The sequence below is a fragment of the Crassostrea angulata genome, chromosome 8, assembly GCF_025612915.1.
Source record: "Crassostrea angulata isolate pt1a10 chromosome 8, ASM2561291v2, whole genome shotgun sequence".
NCBI lineage: Eukaryota > Metazoa > Mollusca > Bivalvia > Ostreida > Ostreidae > Magallana > Magallana angulata.
Window position 1 is genome coordinate 34,230,873 of NC_069118.1, and position 11,479 is coordinate 34,242,351.

General features: G+C 34.9%; 1 pseudogene; it reads right to left on the minus strand.

The window, feature by feature from the left end:
• Positions 1-1,524: 1,524 nt before the first annotated feature.
• On the minus strand, positions 1,525-2,297 carry LOC128160632 (uncharacterized; annotated as a pseudogene).
• Positions 2,298-11,479: the final 9,182 nt, after the last annotated feature.

The following is an 11,479-nucleotide window of genomic DNA, read 5'->3' on the forward strand; positions in this document are numbered from 1 at the left end:
AAATTTGGGTCGGAGGAGGGAAAATAAAAAAAATAAAAAACTGGAGGCAAACTTTTATTAATCAAAATTACATATTATTTGCTTGAACTTATAATATTAAGTTTAATTTGTCCACTATCCATTGTGTACTTTGTGTTTGTTTCAAGATCATTGGTATTAACCTTACTAAACTTGTTCAGGATGACATATTTTCTTTGCTTTTCATAAAAACTTTTAAGCCAAACCATGCATGGCTGACCTCCATCTTAAATACTCCATGTTATAGAGACGCTTACACTTGATTTTAAAAGCTCCCTTTGTCAAACGTTTTGCAGATTTCAAATAAAATAAAGTAATTTTAAAACCAAGATCGGTCAAACTTGAAAATTCCGGAAAAATTTCCGAAGATACGAATTTTTTTTCATTATTTTTTTTTTTACAAAATCGGAAAAATTGGGTCGGCGGATCCGTAAAACTAAAAATTAAATTTCTCTCGCCTTAGCTTCTATTTGACATAAACGTAAATTCATCTAACATTAACTACTGTAACATATCTTTGCTATTGGGCATTTTACACATAAATCAAATTGATATTCATAAACACATAAAGTAGTGATTTATACCAGTTAAAGTTTTATTATTAAAAACAAAACAACAAACGGGGGTCGAAAGATGGAAAGAGGGGGGTGGTATCGTTTGGCGAGTTGTATGCCCTTAGTTTAAGTACCATCCGTTAGATGTACTGTAAAAAAAGGGAGGAATTTGACCTGTGACGTAGAAGGTCATGAAAGCAATTGCAATAGGCGCTTCCGCCTAAAAATTATTCTCAAGGTCATTCACATACAAATTAAAAAGAATTGGTGAAAGAAATTCGCCCTGCATTAATCTGGTGTTATTACAAAAATATTCACTTAATTTCCCATTCACAGTAACACATGCTTTAATATTGGGCGCGCTTGATTTAGCTTAACTGGGTGTACACCAGTGTACACCGGTGTAAACATTTTGTATTGAATATCAAGTGCACTTAAATGGTGTAGTGTACATGGTGTAGAGAAGTTAAGAATAAATATGGCGGAAAAGGGTGCAGTTTTATCAGAGAATCTGATGTTTAGCGACAATCCGAGGCTTTTTTCTCATATAAATGCAATAAAATAAAAGCATTTCAAATTTAATGGCTTTCATACAAAAGACAACTTCATTGCGACTTCCAATCCGTAATATTACTTTAAATTATTTGTCAAGTTTCCAATCATAACATTCGTCCGCCATATTGGTTTCAGTGCTACACCCAACAACACATGCCTCTGACTCGGTGTAGAAAAGTGTACACCCGGTGTACACCAAAACGCTACACCACTGCACTTGATTTACAAAAGTGTACACGGTGTACACCTTTTTGGTAAATCAAGCGCGCCCAATGTTATAACAGTTTTCCTTGTATTCCTACTTGTGACAATTTAAACCATAGTTTCAATATAACAATAGAATCAAAAGCTTTTCTGAAATCAATAAAAGCCCAATATAAATGTTTACCTTTAGAGAGTGTATTTGTTATAATAGAATGCAGTGCAAAAACTGCATCGCGTGTACCATAGTTTGGTTTAAAACCAAATTGTGTAATAGCATTATTATCAAAGGACCAATTTAAAAGTCGTGAGTTCAATATAGCAGTAAAAAGTTTACACAAGTTGCTTATGAGATTAATACCTCTATAGTTATTGGGATCCGAATTGTCACCTTTTTTAAAAATTGGCACAATAACACTTGACAACCAGTTGATAGGAAAAAAGCCTGTGTCTAGAATACAATTAAAAAGTTTGTGCATTACACATGTACTAATGAAGCAATTTTGGCAAAACGTAGTCTGGCGGGGTCCTCGCTGTTGTCAGCAATATCAGAATCAACACACTCCTTAACGGCCCCCCACCCATGTTTATCAGCTATGCGTAGAATTTTGTTTCTTTGACGAATGGCCTCTTTCTTGGAAGAAATTAAATCGGTGATTCCGTTGAAGTTGGCAGATCTAAGTTTCTGCGACAGAAGCTCTAAACCACGCAGCCTTTCCTTGTTAAAGTTATACTGAATTGTGTTCCCTTCTCCTCGGAACTCAAAAGTATTTGTAGGCTTCAGTTTATCTTGTACTTCTGAAAGTATTAAAGTTCTTTTTTTTCAAGGGCGGCGTCTAACCTGCTATTGAATAAACTGACTGCATCTAACACGTCAAAATCCTGTCCAGAGTTGGAATTAGTCTCAGTCTGTGATTCTCGAGGAACATCTCTGTTAGACGTCGAACAATTTGTAGATTCTGTCGACATACCAAAACCAGACACAACCTGTTATGCTTAGTAACGAACGTCGCATTAATCAAATACTCCCCGGTAAATCTTTTTATACTGAGCACAAAAGCGCTCGTGCATGAAATAACCAGTCTTGAAGTAAACCAAATATTACGGAAACTATCAGAAATTAATGAAGTTAAAAACGTAAAGAAATAAATGTAGCGATAAGTTTTGCCATTTAGTATGGAAACCAACGTGCATATTCCAAGCTATAATTTTACAGCTGTCACTTAAGACTCCTCGCACCACTATCTCCCCCTTCGGTTGCTCTGTGCATCACCACGCTGTTTTCCGTGAGCTCCTCCACGAGTCTTCTGTCTTCCATTCCCTTTTACATCCCCCTGTGTTGTAACACCTGTATTTCGGTCAGTGAACAGTTTTCCGTTTATGTACAGCTTATCCTTCACCAGTTCCGTCTTTTCCCCTCCCCCTTTTGCTTTAATATACGCGGGCATTTATAAAGGTTTTGCATCTGTCTTGTATTTCCTTTGGAAATTGCTCACTGAGAGAGAAGTTGGTGCCCTTGAACTTGAATGCTTTTTCGAACCATTTCTCGTTGTGGGAATCTAGACAATTTCACTACTACTGGCCGTGGTTTGTCGTTCATTTTTCTGCCCATTCTATGCGCGTGTTCGATTTCAATACTTTCCTGGATATTGAGCACATTTCTACAAACATCAGATATGATCTCTTCACAGTTTTCCACCCTCCTACTTACATCTTCTTTAATGCCATAGAAAATCAAGTAATCTCTCATTGATCTGCACTGAATATCTATGATTTCTTCGTTTAGACGCTTGTTTTCGGTCATTGTGTTTTCAAGCACATGTTTCAGTTCAGTGATTTCATCCAAGTGATCCAATGCTTTCGTTGCATTTACCTCGTTTTCTTTGAACGATTTTGATATAAATTCTTGACTTTCTTCTACTTCTAGAACTTTTAAATTTAGATTCTTTATTTCAGACTGCATGGAAGTTAAAGATGTCTCTTTCACGTCAAGTTTTTCGAGCCTCTTTGAAATTATGTCTAAACAAGTACATATATCTTGTGACCATTGAGGGATGACTTGAGAGGTACTCGGGTGCATGCTTGATTGTAAATGTTGCATGTAGGCAGGCATTGGTTGCATCTGATGAAAGTTTTCGTTGTGGTTATAGACAGCAGAATTGATATGTGATTGGTGGAATGCAGGGCTAGTGCTCTGGAAGTTGATCGTACCTTGTGTCTGTTGGTTGCCGGGAGCCGCTATACTGCCTTTTTGCTGGCTAGATTTGATTCTGGTCTTTTTCTTTTTGGGCAGTTTACTAGGTGATTCCTCAGCCATTAATCAAGCTGGCGAGCAGACACAAACACATTAGTCCCTCCAGATAGAAACTCCGCTGCGTATATCGCAAAAATCATCCATTATCACTAAAAAATTACCGGAGCTGAGTACTACCCGACCTGCCACACCGAGGGGGCGCTGCACAGTATTAAACCGTACAATTGCTGAAAATAATAATAAAATACTGTAATAAGGAATCATTTTTTGCGATCAATTCTAACATGAAGCCCTTTGGGTTTTATTTGATTTGATTACCTCAGACCTCATTTGATCACCTCATAATATCCAAAGAATGATTCCTTAATTTAATTAACACAAATTAATGCAAGCCGACAAGTAATTGATATATAGCTTTAATTTTAAATAACAAATAGAGGTGCATGATGTCACTAAATGATGATATTGTATTTTCTTAAATAGGGACTTAACATCCAAACTGTTCCAGGAAGTAATTTGCTGCATCCTGAATTGGTAGGTACATGACTTATTTATATGTAAATAATAAATACATGTGCAAGGTCACTTTCTTGATGTACAAGCAATTGTTTGGCAAGGGTAAGAAACTATGTCATTTTTCACCGAAGACCAATAGTTTTCATGCATAAATTTTTATATGTATCTCCAAAAATGAAGTTTAGGAGAGGAACACGTAAGTTGTAAGAACTTGTTTCCAATTCTCTTGTGTAATTACACAATAAAATATGTTTAAATCAAAAATGAAGTCTGAGGGATATATTGCAATCTTTCTGTCCGTCTGTCTGTAGACACAATTTTGTGTACAAGATTGTGGAAATACTATATCAATTATTCTGAAAATTCATGATAGGTTTAACACCATGCATCTAAAGAAGTGTACTTGCATAAATTATAATGATTTTATGAGAGTATCCAATTTGAAAACTAAAAGAAAAAATTATTTAATATTAAATTCTCCTATTTCATTTTATTAATGATGGAACTCTGCAAATTTTTCTTTAATTTTTGCAATTTTTTCCAAGTTAACAAGCTAATTAAATAAAATCATAGTACTATGGGATTTATTTTCTGAGTCATGGAATTTATTTTTACATGTGGGAAAATTTGATGGAGATTTTGAAAAGGTTAATTGAAATCTGATAACTCTGACTAAAAACATGTTCAAAATTTATCTTCAAAAGAGCTTTGCAACCTGTTTTCATTGATAGGTGATAAGAGAGGGGGTACTGTTATATATATGATCATATAGTGAAAATATATTAAATCTTAAAAGACCTTCTTCTCTACTCCTAATATATATTTGAGAAAAAATAAATGTATGGCTCTGATGTCCATGAAGCCCTCTACCAAAATTGTGAAATTCACGACCCCTGGGTCAGGGGTTCAGGTCCTTTGGGTGGGCCAATATGGCAACATAGTGACAATTATTAACATATTGTATAAATTGCTTTTTATTAAGGTCTTCCGTTTACAACGGAAGACCTTATTATTATTGTGCTTGTAAGATTATTCTTATTTTTCTTTTTTTCTTTTTTTCTTCCTAGACGCGAACTTTGAGGCTTCATATCTTGCTCATTTCTAAACGGTTTTTGCTCAAATTTTCTGGCCTCATAGACATTACAAAACACTATCTTAAACATTTCATAAACTTTAAAATTCCTCTTCCGTTAACGAGTTATTCCCCTTTTAAAAATTTTTAGGGCCTTTGGTTTCCGGACAAAGGCTCCGAGACTATGATAGCAGCTGGGAATGGGAATCCAACGAATTTGAATAGCAGAGACATTGAAGTTGTGCACATCGATTTTTGTTTTTGGATTACGTTTTTTATTTAGAAAAGGGTAGGGGGTCAAAAAATAGGATTCCAAAAAGTGCGAAAATTTAGACATATTTTTCTTTGTATCTTTTAAACGAAAAATATTTTGTTAAGACATGTTGAATAAAAGTTGTGCAGAATGTTAAGGGATTTCATTTGACACCAATAAAAAAGGGCTGGCCCCTAAAATTTAGGGCCAATAGCACTTTAAAGTTTTTGCTTAATAACTCAAAAACGGTTAGGATTTCGATATGGCTGTCGCTGGAAAAGTTGTTTGTTGGGATCTCATAAAGGTCGTTACAATGTTATTTTGTGGGTGATTTGTGTTGTATGAGTGTAAAAAGGTGTACATGTTAACATGTACCTCGTTTAATTTGGCAAGTTAACGAAAGTCTATGTGCATGCAACTGGCATAAAGTTACCACAGAAAGTATGCTGGTTTATACAGGAAAATTTTTTTTTTAGAATAGACTTTTTTTTTTAGGAGTTTGTTAGTTTTGTTAAGTTCTTATAGTGCACAATCCCTAAAACGAGAATCGGAAAACAAAACATTCTTATTCCTTTGTAGTAAAACAAAGTACGGATTTAAAATAAATCTATGTATTGCATTTGAGTTTTCATACTGCATGCATTTAAAATCTACCTTGAATCAGAGCTGTGTGTGTACCGTTACGTAAGCTATCCCTCACCCGCTGCCTAGAAAATTGGTCACCATGGTCGCGATGGGGCTAACTAGCGGTCAGAGGTTATCTAATACACGAGAGTTGCGTCTCTCATATATGAGTTTATTTAGCCGCGAACTCTAGAATTGTTTTTGTTTTATACCCGTAAATAAAATAAAGATCTGTTTTAATTTCTTCATGTTATAAGAGTTTGTCCATCTTGTTTTTATTTAATTAAACATTAGAGTGTAAATTAAGAAGACGTTCTGAAAATTTATAAAGGCGATATTACTACAAATCGGAAACTTCGTCAGACTTAAATAAATGATTGGTTTGTAGGTCTAAAATGTTTTTAAATCTGTACAAATATTGTTTTAAATAAACAAACAACCGACAAATATTAAACTTTTAAATGATGATCATCCCTCGCACATGGCCGAGGAGAACCCGCGCGAGTGGACAGGTTTGTGTTCTTCTACATGTACCTTGTCACGCGTGCATGTTTCAGACTTTTGTACGAACACAACTATTTTCTTTTATTATGATTTCACTATGATATTGGTTTAAGATGAAAAGATAAATTTGTTTTACATGTACAGTTGATTTAGCAATGATTAATACGATTGCGCACAAGGTAGTTTATTACCGTCTTCCTTGGAAGACGGTATAAAGAGTTGAAATAATTTACAGTCTCCGGGTTGTGCATTTCCTCTCCTTGGTGATTGGTGGAAAATACATGATGTGAAAATTTACATTTATTTCATTGGTTGAAAAACTGTTCGGCAAAAGGGAGATAATTTTCTGATGATCTTTTTCACGTACGACTTAACAATTTTCATAGATTTCTAATCTTAAAAAGTAAGAAAACGAAAAAACAATAGAAAATGCTACGAATGAAATTCAGGCTTTAATTTTTCAGTACAACTAGTTGAAAGCAATATTCTATAATATCTATTGAATTTGTTGTGTACTTTTCTTTTTGCATTGTTTATGCAAATACAAAAATGTGGAAATTTGTTACTGTATGTCTAATATCAGTAAACAAGTGTGCATATTAGATACGGTAAAACTAATATTAGTGAACGAAGATGCTGAATGCTGGTATTAACTTTGATTTTATTAAAATAATACGACCCTTCTTAAGATATCTTTTTCCCTTCAATAGTCTATCTCAACTAACAAGCAAGTGGTACGCATTTCTCAATTTTAGTCATGCACGCTTAAGGCACATATAAAAAAGTTCTACACGCCATTGCATGTAGAGGAAGGCGACATTTATATATAAAAAAAAGAATTAAATTTTTGCTGGTTAGAGTTTGCCCTAAAGACGGTAAGCTTTTTTTAAAAAGCTAAACTTGTTATAATCAAAGTTCCATGTTTGCGGTAGGTGCTGGCGCGATAAAAGGATGTCCTGAATTGAGGCATTCGGATTTTTTTTAAATTGGCAAAAAGATAATCAGATTTGACGAAAATCATTTTTTGGCGACTTCTTCTTGGTGTAACATTTTCACTTTCCCACCCGTTTGTTTATTCGGTCAGTCTGTGTTAATTCAATCGCAGCGTGCGACCGAAAATCTTGTGTCGCTTCAGCGCACACAGCTGAGAACATACGTAGCCCCAGCCGGGTTCATCTTCCCAAGTCAAGAGTTTCTGATCCGCTCCGCTCTACATAAACCCTTGACCGAATAGGCAGAGTTTGATGGGGTTAGAAACCTCGCACGCTGGTTGGTGTCATAAAAGTTTGCATGATCCAATAAGAAACGTTGTTTTAAGAATTATGTTAATTGTGCATTGATCAATATTAACCGGTGTCAAATAAATTTGAGACAGGCTAGTAAGTATTTGACTGCTATCGGTTTTTAGTCCAAGTGAACCCATCTTTTCTACAAATTCGGTCACTATAAACAACCTGTTCATGGGAGCAGCCATATTGCAATAATGTTTCTGTTTAATACGCACTTTCTGATTGGTCAGAACAAGAAGTCACAAAAGTTCAAAAATGAGTACTCTCACTAGATGGCGCAATCTTAAACCCGCATATGTTTTGTCTGTTCGGTCAAGGGTTTATGTAGAGCGAAGCGGATCAGAAACCCTTGCCTTGGGAAGATGAGCCGGGTTATGTTTATGGCTGCAGATCATCAATTGCTATGTAATTGAGTAACAATGTATCGAAGGTTATCGAATATTATTGAGTATCGAAGTGTGCTTTCACTACAGTGGTCAATTGTTAAACAATAAGGCTATTATTCGAAGTCAATCATCTTCACATTATACATATAGGTGCGAAATCGTAATCGGATAATGTTTCTAATAAATCAACCTGTTGAACACGCTAAACTTCTACAGACATGAACGGAATAATATATTATACTTAAAAGTTTTAAGTCAAAGGAAAATTGTTATTGGATTAAGAAGTTATGAAATACGACTACATTATGCAACGCAGTTGGTCGCCATAGAAATCATCAAAGTACTGCAAGTGTCGACAGATTTCTTGTTTCTTTGAAATACAGGTGTCATAACAGTATTTTACTGAAGGTTCACGTCCAAACATGGCTGAGGCAAAATAATTCCCGAATTTCCCTTTGAATTTGGGGCGTTTCCGCACGCGACAGAAGCTGATTTTTTTTTATGAGATGAAAAACAATGTGTAAGAGGTCTAACTATCCCAGTTTTGTAATAATGCGAGGTCATTGGAATTTTTGATGCGTGTTGTTTCCGGAGGGGGGTGAAAAGGCCCAGGCTTGATTTTACCATGTGTAACTTCGAAGTAAACAAAGTCTCACGCCTTGCTGGATGCACGTGTGTATTTTGCTAGAAAATTGTAAATGAAGCGTTGTTTAAAAAGATGTCAAGAGGATTTTTTTCCAGAAGTTCGTTTTGAATTTTTTATCTGTACCTAAAGTTGTGCAATTTTGGTAAGAATATTTAGTAAAATTTAATACTGTAGTGCAACCTGCATGTACCATGAAAGTTCACTACCAGAGTCAAGCTAGCCAGCTTTGCAACGAGCTCGTCTCTAGTTAGGGTCTTCCGTTTCCAATGGAAGACCCATTTGTTTTTCTACAGTTTCCTTTTATTAGGGTCTTCCGTTTCCAACGGAAGACCCTCTTGTTATTCTACGGTTTCTTTTTCTTTATTAGGGTCTTCCCTTTCCAACGGAAGACCCTCTTGTTATTCTACGGTTTCTTTTATTATTATTAAGGTCCTCCGTTTCCAACGGAAGACCTTATTGTTATTGCTTTGTTTCTTTTTCCCTTTTATTATTTTTTTTCTTACGCTTTTTTGTACAAGCGATTTCTTGAAAACGACTCGACCAATTTTCGTGAAAATTTCAGATGTTGTGGATATTGATTATAGCCTTATATATAATTTTTTATTTTTATGACGTCATTTCCGTTCGTGAGATATTGACGTTTTAGTGATTTTCAGAGGGTCTTCTTGTCCTGTTATCTCCTCCTAAACGAAAAAAGATATTGAGTTCAAATTTTCAGGGATGATAGACGAAAGAGTGTAGATGTGTCTAAAGGCATTTATGATTGTCTGGTTTAAAAGGCGTTGAAGCTCGCCTGAACCCGAAAATTGAGTTTAAAAAAACGTGATTTTTAATGGTTTTCTTTCTTTATCTCTTTTCTCAAAAATATTTTAACAAAACATGTAGAGGAAATAAAATTGATATTTACAAGAGCTTTCATTTGATATCAAGAAAAAGGGACTGGTCCCTCAAATTAGGGGCCAAAGGGGCTATGAAGTCTCTCTTCCATAGCACTTTACTGAGAAATATTTTGTAATTTGTTTAAGAAGCAAAAATGTTCATCTTACACTTATGGAACTATACATTATAAAAACTTTATCATGCGTTACGTAATTAGGGGTTTTAAGGGGCCAGAAGTCCAAAATTTCGATCACTTATATCACAAAAAGGACAAATATTTTGAAAAGCAATATAGAACTAGAGCCGAGCTCGTTGCAAAGCAACGAGGAGGTCTTCCGTTGCAGCTTCGTGTCGAAAAAGGATTGTCAATACGATAATAGTCATGATGTTATATACTAGTGCTTATAAATGAGTAAATGGATGGCATGTATCAGCCCCTTATTGAAGAGGACAGCAATTCCAATCCAGCAATAATTCAGTCAAGTAAAAACACATGGTTTCTCTTCTTATTATATTTGACAGCGTATTAATTATTAAAATGTGTGCGAAATACATGTAAGAAGAATTTATCAGCAACTGCTTAACAGCAAATGCCATATTTATAATAATAAATTTTTCTCCGCAAAGAGATTGACCGATCAAAAGATTTTAGATCCTATTTTTGATTTATTTTCTGTTCCTTGCATTTCAGAACAGTTACTATACATGTACATCATTGGGATCTTGAACTTCTCAGATAGCCTTGCTTTATTAAAGGATGAGACATTGAAAATCACGTTGCGTAACTATTCACTGAAAAAAATAGTTACTTTTTCTGGTGAAACTAAAACTAAAACTGAATTTGACAAAAGAAGGAGACAGCATAGAATAGACATCTGTTTCACTGATGTCTGTTATGATTTTGACCTATGAATTATAAACTAAGTTTATGGTGACTACACACTTATAAACCACAAGTACCGTTTGCAATGATCTATATTTTTGCCAGGAGAGAGAACACACGGTCCAGACTACAGTGTATACAGTGCTATGATATTGACTCTCTACATAGACACTTTAGTTAATTGATGCCCTTAAAACAAAAATACTGTAATGTACCTGACATCATTTAAATGGTGTCCCTCTGAAAAGACCCGGTCACTTAAATTATTGACATAAGAATAGAAAGCTTTGCATGCAACTTTGTAAATCTTAAATTTTGACTAAGAATTTTTTGAAACTTTACACAGTGGTCTGTGATATAACGATGACATTTAAAAAGTATCGATATCTAGATTCAAGTTCACTGTACATCCTTGACTTAAAAGCACTCTTTTCTTTATAGTAATGTATGAGCCAGACAGAATCATTGGGAGAAATATATAACTATGGTTAGACAAGGATTTTTCAAACAGGTCTCATATGACCCTGACCTTTGATCCAGAAACTTAGTTCAAGGTCACTGGACACCCTTTAGCTTAAGGCACACTGTAGCTGAAGTATTAGAAGTACATGTAAGTAAGTGACATAAATGTGGGAGCAAGATTCGACCAACTTGGGAGAATATATGGTCTGGACACCTGACCTCCACCCTTTTACCTAGAAACTTGGTTTGAGGTCACTACACACTCTTTATTCAAAGGCACTTTGTGGATAAAGTTTTAGAAGTACATGTAAGTAAGTTAAATGTACAGACCCTATTACAGAGAAATTATACTTGTGGAAAAGTAAACATACTCATCATTATTC